The sequence below is a fragment of the Symphalangus syndactylus genome, chromosome 22 (assembly GCF_028878055.3).
Source record: "Symphalangus syndactylus isolate Jambi chromosome 22, NHGRI_mSymSyn1-v2.1_pri, whole genome shotgun sequence".
In the NCBI taxonomy this organism is placed as follows: Eukaryota; Metazoa; Chordata; class Mammalia; order Primates; family Hylobatidae; genus Symphalangus; species Symphalangus syndactylus.
Window position 1 is genome coordinate 72,703,431 of NC_072444.2, and position 15,146 is coordinate 72,718,576.

General features: G+C 37.6%; 1 protein-coding gene and 1 pseudogene across 30 annotated transcripts in view; one reads left to right on the top strand and one right to left on the bottom strand.

Annotated features, from left to right (window-relative positions):
* ORC4 (origin recognition complex subunit 4) overlaps positions 1 to 15,146 on the bottom strand; it is an 88,677-nt gene that overhangs the window by 70,048 nt on the left and 3,483 nt on the right. The gene's annotated exons all lie outside the window — the stretch shown is intronic.
* On the top strand, positions 10,364 to 11,380 carry LOC129471881 (histone-lysine N-methyltransferase SETMAR-like; annotated as a pseudogene).

Consider the following 15,146-nt stretch of genomic DNA (forward strand, 5'->3'; position numbering starts at 1 on the left):
GAGAACACATGGACACAGGGAGGGGAACATCACACACTGGGGCCTACTTGGGGGTGGGGGGGCTAGGGGAGGGATAGCATTAGGAAAAATACCTAATGTAGATGACAGGTTAATGGCACGTGTATACCTATGTAACAAACCTACATGTTCTGCACATGTATCCCAGAATTTAAACTATAACAAAAAAGAAAAATTTAAAATAGACGAGTTTTTTCTTGCAGAGGAGGCAGAACAAGATTGCTGAAGAGAATCCCCCAGGAATCATCCCGTAGCAGGAACACCAAACTGAACAATTATCCATGCAAAAAAAAAAAACCTTCATAAGAATCAGCTGGCACAGTGGTACATGCCCATAATCTCAGCACTTTGAAAGGTCAAGGCGAGTGGATCATTTGATCTCAGTTCAAGACCAGTATGGGCAACCTGATGAAACCCTGTCTTTACAAAATGTGAAAAAATTAGCCGGGCATGGTGGCATGTGCCTGTAGTGCCAGCTACTCGGGAGGCTGAGGTGGGAGGATCATTTCAGCCCAGGAGGTCGATCGAGGCTGCAATGAGTTGAGATCATGCCATGTACTCCAGCCTGGGTGACAGAGTGAGACCCTGCCTCAAAACAAACAAACACACTAACAAACAAACAAAAAAATCCAAAATCAGGTGAGTAATCATGGCACCTGGTTTTAATATAATATCAACAACAGAGGCATTGAAGAGGGTAGGAAAGACAGTCTTGCACTGACTACACCACCCCTCCTCCAACGCCAGGCAGCACAGCACTGAGATAAAATCTGTGTGCTTGGGAGAGAGAGCGAAAGTAAGTATGGGACTTTGCACTGGAACTCAGTTTTGCTCTGTAACAGCAGAACACAACACAGGGCATTCTGCTGGTGCCCACAGAAGGAGCATTTAGCTCAGTCCTGGGCCAGAGAGAAATCCTCCCCACCGGGGGAAGTAATCGGTCTTCATCACATTCTGACTAAAGTGGTCTAGGGCCCGGAATAAATTTGAGTGACAGGCCACAAGGACTGCATCCTTCGGCAAGCCTTGGTACTGCACTGGCCTTGGAGGTAATGGACTTCAGATAAAACCCAGTGCAATACCACCCGTGGCAGCTAAGGGAATCCCTGAGGCACCCCTCCCCAACTACTTCAGCTTGGGGTAAGGAGAAGGAAGAGTACACAGAACTTTGTTTTGCAACCGCAGTATTGATTCAGTCATAGTAAAATAAAGCAAAAGATTTCTGAAGCTTTTGATAGCAAGCTTTTGCTCTGGGATGGCATTTATAGATTGACCCTAGGCAGGAAGGGAATGGCTGCCCTGATGGGATGGACTCAGTCTTGGAAGAATTCACCACCTGCTGACTAAAGTGGCCTTTGGCCTTGAATAACCAGTGGCAGTCACACAGGGCTTGCCGTGGACCTTGCGTGAGCCCCAGTACTGTGCTGGTCTGCAAGGCTTCAGAGGCAACTCAGCACAGTTCCAACTGTGGTGGCTACAGGAATGCCTGTATCACCCCCCACCAACACTGGGCAGGCCAGTACAGAGAAAGACTCCTGATTGAAGGAAACGGAAGGTAGAGAGCAAGAGACTCTGCCTGGTAACCCAGGGAATTCTCCCAATTATCTTCCCAAGTCCATCAGGACTGTGTATGTTGGAGTCTGCAAGACTCACAGCATTCCTGTGCTTTGGATGCTCCTTAATGCCAAAATGGCTGCAGTGACTACAGGCTTAGGTCACAACACTCAATCTGCTTTGATTTCTTGGAAAGCCCCCTGGAGAGTGACAGGAATGAACAAACCCAAACTGTGAAGACTAGCTCTTCGATGCCTAGACATCAATGAATGTCCACAATTATCAAGAACATCTAGGAAAACAGGACCTCACCAAACAGACTAATCCTGGAGCAATAAAGATATGTGAACTTTTAGATGGGAAATTCAAAATAGCGGTCTTGAGAAAGCTCAATTTAATTCAAAATAAAAGAGATAAAAAATTCAGAATTATATAAGAGAAACTTAACAAAGAGACTAAAATGATAAGCAGAAATTCTGAAGCTCGAAAATTCAACAAGCTGAAAATGCATCAGTCTCAACAGGAGAAGAATGAATTAGTGAGCTTGAAGACAGGTTATATGAAAATACAGTCAGAAGAGAAAAAAATAATAAAACAATAATGAAGTATGACTACAAAATCTGGAAAATAGCCCCCAAAAGTCATAATCTAAGAGTTACTGGCCTTAAAGAGGGCTTAGAGAAAGAGATTGAGGTAGCAAGTGTATTCAAAGAAATAATAGCAGAGTACTTTTCAAACTTAGAGAAAGATATGAATATACAGGTACAAGAAGGTCAAAGAACACCAAATAGATTCAACCCAAATAAGATTACCTTAAGGCATATAATAATTAAAGTCTCAAAGGTAAAGGACAAAGAAAGGATCCTAAAAGCAGCAAAAGAAAATAAGTAACTTCATATGAAGGAGTTATACTACATCTGGCAGCAAACTTTAGTAGAAAGGCTACAGGCCAGAAGAGAGTAGGATGACAAACTTTAGCAGAAACCCTGGCAGGCCAGAAGAGAGTAGAATAGTATTAGGTTGGTGCAAAAGTAACCACGGTTTTTGCAACTACTTTTAATGGCAAAAACCACGATAACTTTTGCACCAATCTAATACATCCACCGAAATTATCCTTGAAACATGAGGGAGACATGAAGACTTTCCCAGACTAACAAAAGCTGAGGAATTTCATCAATACCAGACTCATCTTTCAAAAAATGCTAAAGGGAGGAAGCTCTTCAATCTGAAAGGACATTAACAAGCAACAAGAAATCATCTGAAGGTATAAAACTCACTGGTAAAAGTAAGTGCACAGATAAATACAGAATACTCTAACCGCTCATATCTTTAGTAGGAAGATTAAAAGACAAACCTATTGTTAGATATGAGTTCTAAACTCTATCTCATCTAGAGAAGCTTCTTCTTTTAGAAAATCAAGCAAAACAACTAAGCTAAGACATGTTAAGAAAAGTTTGAAAAGAAAGCTGTAAGGAAATACAAGGGGAGGGATTGTTAGATATGAGTTCTAAATTTCTTTTCAAAGAATTAATATGTCAGTATGCTCAATTCTTTGCCTTCTACTTTTAAACTTCCTCGTAAAGCAATGTTTTACAATTACCTACTCCACCCTGACTCATTCTGATCACCTGCTCCACCCAACATTCCAATCACCTGCTCCACCCTAACTCATTCCAATTACCTGCTACCTGCTCTGCTCTGACTCCCACCAAAGCACTCACCCTGTCATTCTCTTTAAATTAGCCAATTGGAATTAGTTTAGCCCATGCGGTCTAACCCCAGCCAACAGGGGAACTACAGAGCAGCAGGGGCCACATACGTCAGGGATAAGAACCCCTTCCCATCCCTTGTCCAAATGTGCGCTCACCATTGTTCCATCTGTAAGAGCACACACACCCTTCTATATAGAAATAGCTTGCCTTGCTGAGAATTAAAAATAAAATTTTATATTCAAGTGCTATTTCCTTTGCAGCACCGAAACTTTCTATATAACACTATCAAAAATACTACTCCGAAACTTAAAATATAAAAATATATAGAGATAAAAAGTCAAAAAGTGAAGGGATGGAGTAAAACTGTACAAGTTTTTAGTTTTTTCTGTGTGTGTATTTTTTCTTTTCCTTGCAATCAGAGTTGTCATCAGTTGCAAATAATTGGCTATAAGTTGTTATTTGCTAACCTCATAGTAACCACAAAACAAAAACCTCTAATAGGTACACAAAAAAATAAAAAGCAAGAAATTAAAACATACTACCAAAAAATAACTTTAGCACAAAGGAAGACAAGGAAAAAAAAGGGGGAAAAGCCCAAGAAAATAACCAGAACAACAATAAAAAGGCAGTAGTAAGTCCTTACCTATCAATAATAATACTGAATGTGAATGGACTAAATTCTTCACTATAAAAACATAGACTAACAACAAAAAGACGGAAAAAGATACTGCACGCAAATAGAAACCCAAAAAGAGCGCAAGTAGCTTTGTATCTATTTTTAGATAAAATAGATTTCAACATAAAAACTATGAAGAGAGAAAAAAGGTTATGATATAATACAAAAGGTTTTAATTCAGCAAGAGGATATAAAAATTATAAGTACATATCTATCCAACACAGAAGCATCTAGATATATAGAGTCATGTGTATTATTAAGGAGACAGAACCCAATACAGTAATGACTTGGGACTTCCACAGCCCACTTTCACCACTGGACAGATCATCTAGACAGAAAGAAACAATGAATTTCATCTGCACTACAGATTAAATGGACCTAATAGACATTTACAGAAGCTGTCATCCAACAGCTGCAGAATACGCATTCTTCTCCTTAGCACGTGGAACATTTCTCAAGGATGGATCCTAAATTCTCCAATCAAGACACAGAGGAGCTGCAGGGTTAAAGGGCTAAACAAAACAAGGCCCTACTACCTGCTACATATAAGAAACCCACTTCATTTATAAAAACACAGATAGACCAAAAGATGGAAAGAGACATTGCATGCAAACAGAAATCCAAAAAGAGCACCATCATGTTAGGCTGCAATACAAGTCTGATGAAAATTAAAAACTATATTTTCTAACCACAATGGAATAAAAGTAGAAATAACAAGTGGAACTTTGGAAACTATACAAACACATAAGAATTAAAGAATACGTGCCTGAACAACCAATGAAGTAATTAAGGAAATTAAAAAATGTCTTGACACAAATGAAAACGGAAACACAACCTTCTAAAACTTATGAGATACAGTTAAAGCTAACACTAAAGGGAATGTTTATAACAATAAATGTGCACATCAAAAAGTAGAAAACCAAGAAATAAACAACCTAGTAATGCATCTTAAAGAACTAGAAAAGCAAGAGCATGCCAAGCCCCAAATTAAGAAAAGAAATAATAAAGAAAACAAGAAAATAAATAATAAAAAACAGAAATAAAATTGAGACTAAAAAAATAGAAAAGATCAATGAAATGAAAAGGGTTGTTTGGAAAGACAGACAAAATCAATGAACCTTTACCCAGACTAAGAAAAAAAAAAAAGACCCAAATAAAATCAGAGACAAAAAAGGAGACATTACAATTGATATCACAAAAATTCAAAGGATCATTGGAGACCATTTGAACAACTGCATTCCAATAAATTGTAAAACCCAGAAGAAATGAATAAATCCCTAGGCACACACAGCCTAACAAGAATGAAACATTAAAAAAACCAAAATCTAAATAGACCAATAATAAGTTTCAAGATAGAAACAATAATAAAAAGTCCGCCATCACAGAAAAGGCCAGGACTTCATGGCTTCACTGAATTCTACCAAGCATTTAAAGAAGAACTTACATCAATCCTACTCAAATCATTCTCCAAAATCAAGGAGGATCTCCAAATTCATTTTATGAGGCCAGATTTATTCTTTTTTTTTTGAGACAGAGTCTCACTCTGTTGCCCAGGCCATGTGCAACCTCCACCTACTGGGTTCAAGCGATTCTCCTGCCTCAGCCTCCCGATTAGCTGGGATTACAGGCATGAGCCACGATGCCCAGCTAATTTTGTATTTTTTGTAGAGATGGGGTTTCACCATGTCAGCCAGGCTGGTCTCAAACTCCTGGCTTCAAGAGATCTGTGTGCCTCAGCCTCCCAAAGTGCTGGGATTACTGGCATGAGCTACCATGCCCAGCCCCAGATTTATTCTGATACCAAAACCAGACAACGATACAACAACAAAAAAGAAACTACAGGCTAGTATCTCTAATGAAAATAGATATAAAAATCTTCAACAGAACACAGCAAACCAAATTCAACAGCACATTAAAAAGATCATCATAATCAAGTGGGATTCATCCCAGGGATGCAAGTATGGTTCAACATATGTAAATCAATCAGTGTGATACATCGTATCAACAGAATGAAGGACACAAAGTGTATTGTCATTTCAATAGATGCCAAAAAAATCTTTTTTGATAAAATTCAATATCCCTTCATAAAAACTCAGCAAACTGGGGACAGAAGGATCATCCCTCAACATGATAAAGCCATACACAACAAACCCACAGTTAGTATCAGACTGAATGGGGGAAAAACTGAAAGCCTTTCTTCTAGGATCTAGAAGAAGGATGGGCACTTTCACCACTATTAGTCAAGTTAGTAACAGAAGTCCTAGCCAGAGTAAACAGACAAGAGAATGAAATAAAGGACGTTTAAATTGCAAAGGAGTAAGTAAAATTATCATTGTTTGCAGCTCATGTGATCTCATACTAACCTAAAGACTCCAACAAACAACTATTAGAACTAATAAATTCAGTAACATTGCAGAATACAAAATCAACAAACAAAAATCCATAGAATTTCTCTATGCCAACAGTGACAACCTATCTGAAAAAGAAATCAAGAAGGTGATCCCATTTACAACAGCTATAAATAATATTAAATATCTAGGAATAAACTTAACCAACTACAATGCAAACTATCAAACATTGATGAAATTAATTGACGAGGATACAAACAAATGAAGACATCCCATGCTCATGGGTTGAAAAAAAAATATTGTTAAAATGACAATACTCCCCACAGCAATCTACAGATTCAAGGCCATCTCTATCAAGAACAATGACATTCTTCACAGAAATAGAAAAAAAAATCCTAAAATTGTATGGAAGCACAAAAGACCCCAAATAGCCAAAACAATCCTGACCAAAAAGAACAGAGCTGGTAACTGGTAGAGTTATCACACTACCAAACCTCAAAATATACTACAACGCTGCAGTAATCAAAATAGCATGATAGTGGCATAAAAACAGACATGTAGAACAACAGAACAGAGAGTCCAGAAATTAACCTGTGTATTTAAAGCCAATTAGTTTTTTACTAAGGTGCCAAAAACACTCTTTGGGAAAGGACAGTCTCTTCAAAATAAATGTTGAGAAAACTGGATGCCCACAATCAGAAGAACAAAAGTAGATCCCAACTCTTGCCATATACAAAAATCAAAGAAAAATGCATTAAAGACTTACATCTATGAAACTAATAAAGGAAACCATTGGGCAAAAACTCCAGGACAGTGGTCTAGGCAAAGACTTCTTAAATAAGACCTCAAAAACACAAGCAACTAAAGCAAGAAAATAAAATAAAATATCAACAAATGAGATCTCTCCAAGCCAAAAAGCTTCTGCACAGCAATGAAACCAATAAAATGAAGATATAACATGTAGAATGGGAGAAAATATTTCAAACTAATATCTGACAAAGGATTAATAACCAGAATATATAAGAATCTCAAACGACTCAATAGGAAAAAAAAATCTGATTTTAAAATGGGCAAAAGATCTGAGGAGACATTTCTCAAAAAGACATACAAATGGCAAACAGGCATATGAAAAAAATGCTCCACATTGTTAATAATCAGAGAAATACAAATCAAAACTATAATGAGGTATCATCTCACCCCAGTTAAAATGGCTTTTATCGAAAAGACAGTCAATAATCAGATGCTGGTGAGAATGTGGAGAAAGGAGAACCCTTGTACACTGTTGGTGGAAATGTAAACTGGCACAGTCACAACAGAGAACAGTATGGAGCTTCCTAAAAACACAACACATAGAACTACAATCCAGCAATCCCACTATTGGGTATATACCCAAGATAAAGGAAATCATTATATAAAAGATATCTGTACTCCCATGTTAACTGCAGCACTATACACAATAGCCAGGATATGGAATCAACCTAACTGTCAATCAACAGATGGATAAAGAAATGTGGTACATATATACACAATGGAATGTTACTCAGCCATAAAAAAAAAAATGAAATCCTGTCATTTTCAACAATATGGATGTGACTGACATTATAAGGGAAATAAGCCAGGCATAGAAACTATCACATGTTCTCACCCATATGTGGAAGCTTCAAAAAAATTGAAGTCATAGAGATAGTGAGTAAAAAGATGTCAGCAGAGGCTGGGAAGCGTAGTGTTCAGAGGAGAATCAAGAGGAGATGGTTAATGGGTAGAAAAATATAGTTAGACAGAAGGAATAAAATACAGTGTTCAGTAGCACAATATAGTAATTACAGCTAACAATAATTTAGGGTACGTTTTAAAACAATTAAAGGAGTGGAAATGAAATGTCCCTAACACAAAGAAATGATAAATACTTGAGGTAATGGATATCCCAATTACCTGATTTGATCATTACACATTGTACGCTTATATCAAATATCACATACTCCCCATTTTATGTATCCATAATAATTAAAAATTAAAAATTTTAAACAAATATATAAGTTAAAAAATTTTTGGCTCAAAGCATAAATACATTAAAATCAAATCTCAAAAGTAAAAAAGAAAGATAATTTTATTTATGGTAGTTTATTTATGGTAGTTTTATTTATGGTAGTGGCAGACAGGACCAACCTTTCTGCTGACGCCAACAAAAAAACTAAATAATGAATGAAATAAGGTAATGTGAAATTACTTACCAAATTCCACGTGAAGGTAAACCAGAAATAAACCATACACCAAGTAACTTTTGTTCTGAGGACATTTTCCTATCTAGAAGAAAGGGCTGAGAAAAAAGACTGAGCTAATGGAAGATGTGCCAGTCTATGGTAAAAAAATCAAAGCACCAGGCCAGCTGTGGTGGCTCATGCCTGTAATCCTACCCTTTGACAGGCCAAGGCAGGAGGATAGCTTGAGCCCGGGAATTCAGGATGATTGTGCGCAATATAGTGAGACCTCATTTAAAATAAAAATAAACACAAACAAAAAATCAAAATCAAAAATAAAAATAAAAGCACATTGCCTGCCAAAGCTAGGGACTCAGATAAACTACCCAATTTACGTTCAGAGTTTAAGGACAACATCATTAGGATAACAGGAAATTGAAGGAAAATAGAATTCATGATCTTAAAGTCTTCCTTAATGTCATGTGTATAACAGAAGGAATCCCAACTCTTGAACATGAATAGTGACTTGGGACTGACAGCACTTCTAGAGACCTTTCTCAGAAAAACGTACCTTCTTAAGAAAGATACTATTATTCTAGGACTCATACATTCCTACAATTTTTTAAATACAACTGGTACTCAAGGCACACAAGAAAAAAATACCAGGAGCTAGCAGACACAGACTTATAAAATTTAGAAACTGGAATTATCTTCAAAAAACAACAAATGAACTATGAATATAGTCGGCCCTTCAGAGCCACAGATTCACTCAACCAAGGATTAAAAATATATATATTTTTTTAAAAATATGACTATAAAAAATAATAGAAATTTTTAAAAAGCCATGACAGTATAACAATATTTACATAGCATCTACATTGTATTAGGTACCATAAGTAATCTAGAGATTATTTAAAATATGTGGGAGGATGTGTGTAGGTCGTATGCAAACATGATGGCATGTTACATAAGGAATTTGAGCTGCCTGTGGATTGTGGTATCTGCACAGGGTTCTGAAACCAATCTCTGGCAGATACTAAGGAGCAACTATACTAGGCCAATAAAAGCAAGATTGTAGTTTTCAGCAGGTAACTAGAAACAGTAAGAATATCACCAATATCTTTAAAAAGATAGTGATGCATTGATCTAATAATCTCGATGAATACAGGGCAAGATAAAGAATTCCACACAATGATTTAACATTTCCTCTATCTCCACAACCACACTTGACTAGGAGAAAAAAAAAAGAAGAAAAGAATTCCACACAAAAACATCAGAGTGAAACAGCAGAAAAATTATGACTAAAAAAAAAGAAAGAAAAAAAAATTCTATAACAGAGATTTCCTTCAAAGCAGCATTAATTATTAGGTTGGTGCAAAATTAATTGTGGTTTTTGCATGTTGGAATTTGCCATTTGATATTGGAATACATTCTTTTTTTTTTTTTTTTTTTTTTTTGAGACGGAGTCTCTCTCTGTTGCCCAGGCTGGGGTGCAGTGGCGCGATCTCGGCTCACTGTAAGCTCTGCCTCCCGGGTTCATGCCATTCTCCTGCCTCAGCCTCCCGAGTAGCTGGGAATACAGGCGCCTGCCACCACGCTCGGCTAGTTTTTTGTATTTTTAGTAGAGACGGGGTTTCACCATGTTAGCCAGGATGATCTCCATCTCCTGACCTCGTGATCCACCCACCTCAGCCTCCCAAATTACTGGGATTACAGGTGTGAGCCACCGTGCCCGGCCTGGAATGCATTCTTAAATAAATGTGGTTATGTTATACATCATTTTAATGGGCATTTCTCGCCTTTTTTTTTTTTTTTTGCTAATGACTTATCACTTGCTGTTTATATTTATTTTGGACTATGGAAATGATGCTAGACAAAAAGCAAAGTCGAGTGATTTTCTTATTCAAGTTCAAAGCGGGTCGTAAAACAGCAGAGACAACTTGCAACATCAACAACGCATTTGGCCCAGGAACTGCTAATGAACGTACAGTGCAGTGGTGGTTCAAGAAGTTTTGCAAAAGATACCAGGGCCTTCAGGATGAGGAGTGTAGTGGCAGGCCACTGGAAGTTAACAACAACCAATTGAGAGCAATCATTGAAGCAGATTGATCCTCTTACAATTACAGGAGAAGTTGCTGAAGAACTCAACACAAGAACTCAACATCGACCATTCTACAGTTGTTCAGCATTTGAAGCAAATTGGAAAGATGAAAAAGCTTGGTAAGTGGGTGCCTCACCAGCTGAGTAAAAATTTAAAAAAACAAGGTTTTGAAGCGTTGTCTTCTCTTATTCTCTACAACAATGAACCATTTCTCAATCTGACTGTGAGGTGCGACAAAAAGTAGATTTTATATGACAAGCAATGACCAGTTCAGTGGCTGGACCGAGAAGAAGCTCCAAAGCACTTCCCAAAGCCAAACCTGCACCAAAAAAAGGCCATGGTAACTGTTTGCTGGTCTGCTGCCGGTCTGATCCACTACAGCTTTCTGAATCCTGGAGAAACCATTACATCTAAAAAGTATGCTCAGCAAATCAATGAGATGCACTTAAAACTGTGATGCCTGCAGCCCGCATGGGTCAACAGAAAGGGCCCAATTCTCCACAGTAACATCCAACCACACACTGCACAACCAACACTTCAAAAGTTGAACGAACTGGGCTACAAAGTTTTGCCTCATCCGCCATATTCACCTGACCTCTCATCAACTGACTGCCACTTCTTCAAGCATCTCTACAACTTTTTTCAGGGAAAATGCTTCCACAACCAGCAGGATGCAGGAAAAAGCTTTCCAAGAGTGTGTGGAATCCTGAAGCATGGATTTTTACATTACAGGAATAAACAAACTTATTTCTTGTCGGCAAAAATGTGTTGATTGTAATGACCTATTTTGATTAATAAAGATATGTTAGAGCCTCGTTATAATGATTTAAAATTCGCTGTCCCAAACTACAATTTCTTTTATATCAACCTAACAGATTGACAGCTGATTTCTCAAAATCAATAATGAAAACCAAAAACAGTGAAATGTTATCTTCAAGGTACAAGTAAAACAACCACAAATCTGTAATATCCCCCAAAACATTCTTCAAGATTGAAGGCAAAACAAAAAATTAAGACAAAGCAAAAAATTAAGAGAATTGGCCATCAGAATGTCTGCATTATGAAACTTAGTACTACTGAGTGTGCTAAAGTAAAAGTTAAAAGATTCCAAAAGAAAAGTCAGAGATGCAGGAAGAAATTAAGACGTGGTAAACACATAGGAACATCTAGCTCAAAGTACTGTCCAGTAGAAATACAGTAAAAGTGACATAAGTAATTTAAAATTTTCTAGTGTTCACACTAAAAGAAAACAAGGTGAAATCAATTATAATTTCAACATGTAATCATAATGAAAAGCTGAGGTATTTTTCATTGTTTTCATACTGTCTTTGAAATCTGGTATTTATACAACATTACAATGCAGATGCTAAATTAAAACTGCCATATAAAATACTTGATCTATATTTTTATATAATTTGCAGCTAATGCCGGGTGCAGTGGCTCATGTCTGTAATCCCATCACTTTGGAAGGCCAAGGCGGGTGGATCACTTGAGGTCAGGAGTTTGAGGCCAGACTAGCCAAAATGGTGAAACTTCGCCTCTACTAAAAATAAAAACATTAACCAGGTGTGGTGGCACATGCTTGTAATCCCAGCTACTAAGGAGGCTGATGCAGGAGAATCACTTGAACTTGGGAGGCGGAGGTTGCAGTGAGCCGAGATCATGCCACTGGACTCCAGCCTGGGCAACAGAGCGAGACTCCATCTCCAGGGGGGGAAAAAATCTCCAAAAATTAAAAAATAATAATTTAATAATTTGCGGTTAAGAAAGGCTTATGTATCTGAGTTGTTACAAACATACAGGTTTTACAGTACCTGAATCAAGTGTCAGTTTTTAAAATTAATTGAACACTAAATAAAACTAAAAATTCAGTTCCTCAGTCACACTAGCCACATTTCAAGTGCTCAAAAGCCACATACAGCTAGTAGCTACTATAATGAATAGCACAAGCATAGAACTTGTTACCTGGAGTTTAAACTACATATAAAATTCAAAGAACAATGATAGCCTATAAGACCTACATGAAGATAAAAGTTGCCATCCCAGAAGAGAGTAATGCTCCAAGCACAGAGAAGATATTGGCCATACTGCTAGAAATCCCTGAGTAAAACAGACAACCCAATTAAAACAAAAAACAAACAAAAAAACCTCCGCAAAAGATTTAAAAAGACAATGCACAAAAGATTTAAGAATTAAAAAGACAATTCTAGAAAGAGGAAATTCAAATAGCCGGTAAGTTTTTGAGAAAGTGCTCAAATTCTTTAGTATCCTGGGCAGAGTAAATTAAAACAACAATAAGATAAAGCCACATTCATCAAGTTGGGAAAAAGGAAAAATAACTCTTGGTGAGACAGTAAAAGTAAAGGGATCTACCATATACTGCTGTTAGGGTATACACTGGTGTATCTACTTTGGAAAAGGCCTAACTAGTGAAGTTGAAGATAAACATACGTAATCTATAAAAATCCATGGTAATGTACATTAAGCATACATGTACAAGAACATTCATAATAGCATTGTTCATAACTGGTAAAAACGGAACACAATCCAAATGTTTATTAATATTAAACTGTGGCTCATTTCCATTAAGACTTTTTATACTTATTATACTATAGATTACTACAATCCAATATAAGAACTAGAGCTAAATGTACCAATAGAGTTATATCTCAGCTGCTGGAGAGAAAAAGATACATAATGATATGTAATATATAATCCACTTACATACAATTAAGAAACAGGCAAAACGAATCTAAATTGCTTAGGACATAGGTGGTTAAGCAATACTAAGAAAGAAAGCAGTAAATAATTGCCATAAAAATCAGGATAGTGTTAACCACTGAAAGAACTGAGGAAAGGGATGATCAGGAATAGAATGGAGAGGGGAGCTTCTCAGGTGCCACAGACGTTCTAGTTCTTGACTGTGGTAGCGCTTACATGGAGTTCACACTTTATAGTTACTCATTATACTATGTATCGATGTTTGTATACTTAAATACTAAATGTATGGAAAAAGACACAAAATATTTAAAACTGTATCTAAGGCACATTAATTGCCTTGCTGGTTTATTTTTTTCATTACAAAGTGGCAGACAATTGGTTACACTATAAAGACAGACAATTGGTTACATTATAGAGAAAATTTTAAAGCACAGGAGTCTAGTTTTGATTCCATCGGACATGATTACCGTACACAATACAGAAGATAGTAAGGGCTAAGCAATGATGCATAAACGGGGTCCACCGCCCAAACTTACAGAAAGCAAAACGTGGAAAATTAGTAACTTTAACTGATAGTGTACCCCTAAAGAACCTACACCGCCCGGGCGCGGTGGCTCACGCCTGTAATCCCAGCACTTTGGGAGGCCGAGGCAGGAGGATCATTTGAGGTCTGGAGTTCGAGACCAGCCTGACCAACATAGTGAAACCCTGTCTCTACTAAAAACACAAAAAAATTAGCCGGGCGTGGTGGCACATGCCTGTAGTCTCAGCTACTCGGGAGAGTGGGGCAGGAGAATTGCTTGAACCCAGGAGACAGAGGATGCAGTGAGCCGAGATCGCGCCACTGCACTCCAGTCTGGGAGACAGAGCGAGACTCCGTCTCAAAACAAAAAACAAACAAACAAACAGAACCTACCCAACAGAATTAAATACTAACATAATAAACATGAAGAATTTTAGATTCTTGGTTTTTAAAAAACATACAAAGATGATATTCCTTCAAAATACCTTTAAAAACCGAGACTTTAATGCTTTATATTGATTGTATGAAAACAATGTGAAAAAGAACCAGTACTATTTCACTATAAAAGCTTTACTAATGTAAATTTATAAATCCTTTCTTAAATATTTTGAGTTAATTCTAATTTTATGATAGAAATTCATTATTTTCAGCAAAAACAGCTGGCATTTGGGAAACCAAAGGCTCAAAAACTAAGAATAGTAACCAAAGAAACTTGACAAAACAGTCCTTTTAAAACTCTCATCTACACTATAAGGGGAAACTTTGATCCCGTCCCGTCTCCTTCATCAATTGTAAAACTCAACATTAAGGACTACACAATCCCACATCCCTCTCCGAGAAAAAGCAAAGGCTTTGTGTTGTAGCAACAACGCAAGACATGGAGGGAAGCTCCACTCAAGACTTCCCCGCCTGCTCCTTCCCCAAAGCCACTCCAGAATACCAGGGAGGGTTGAGAGGTAAGGCATGAAGGGCGCAATATCCAATATGAGCAACGCGTGTGATGCATCTGGTCAAAATGCATACAGAGGACTTGTCTCTGTCCCTAGATAGAGATCCCCTGTTCTGCAGTCATGAGGGTCAACTGCTGAGGCTTCACAGTTCCCTTCTCTCTTACACTCGGACCGTCACGCTCCTCACCTACCACCCCGATGCAGAGCTAGTCTCAGGACTCCCCGCATTTGTCAAGGATTTTGTCGGCAAGCTCACGGGTGGGGGGGGTGGGTGGTGGGGAACAAGACAGAGCTCGCCTGGTCCTGGCCTTCCCGGCCTATACAAGCCTGCCCCCTTCCCAATTC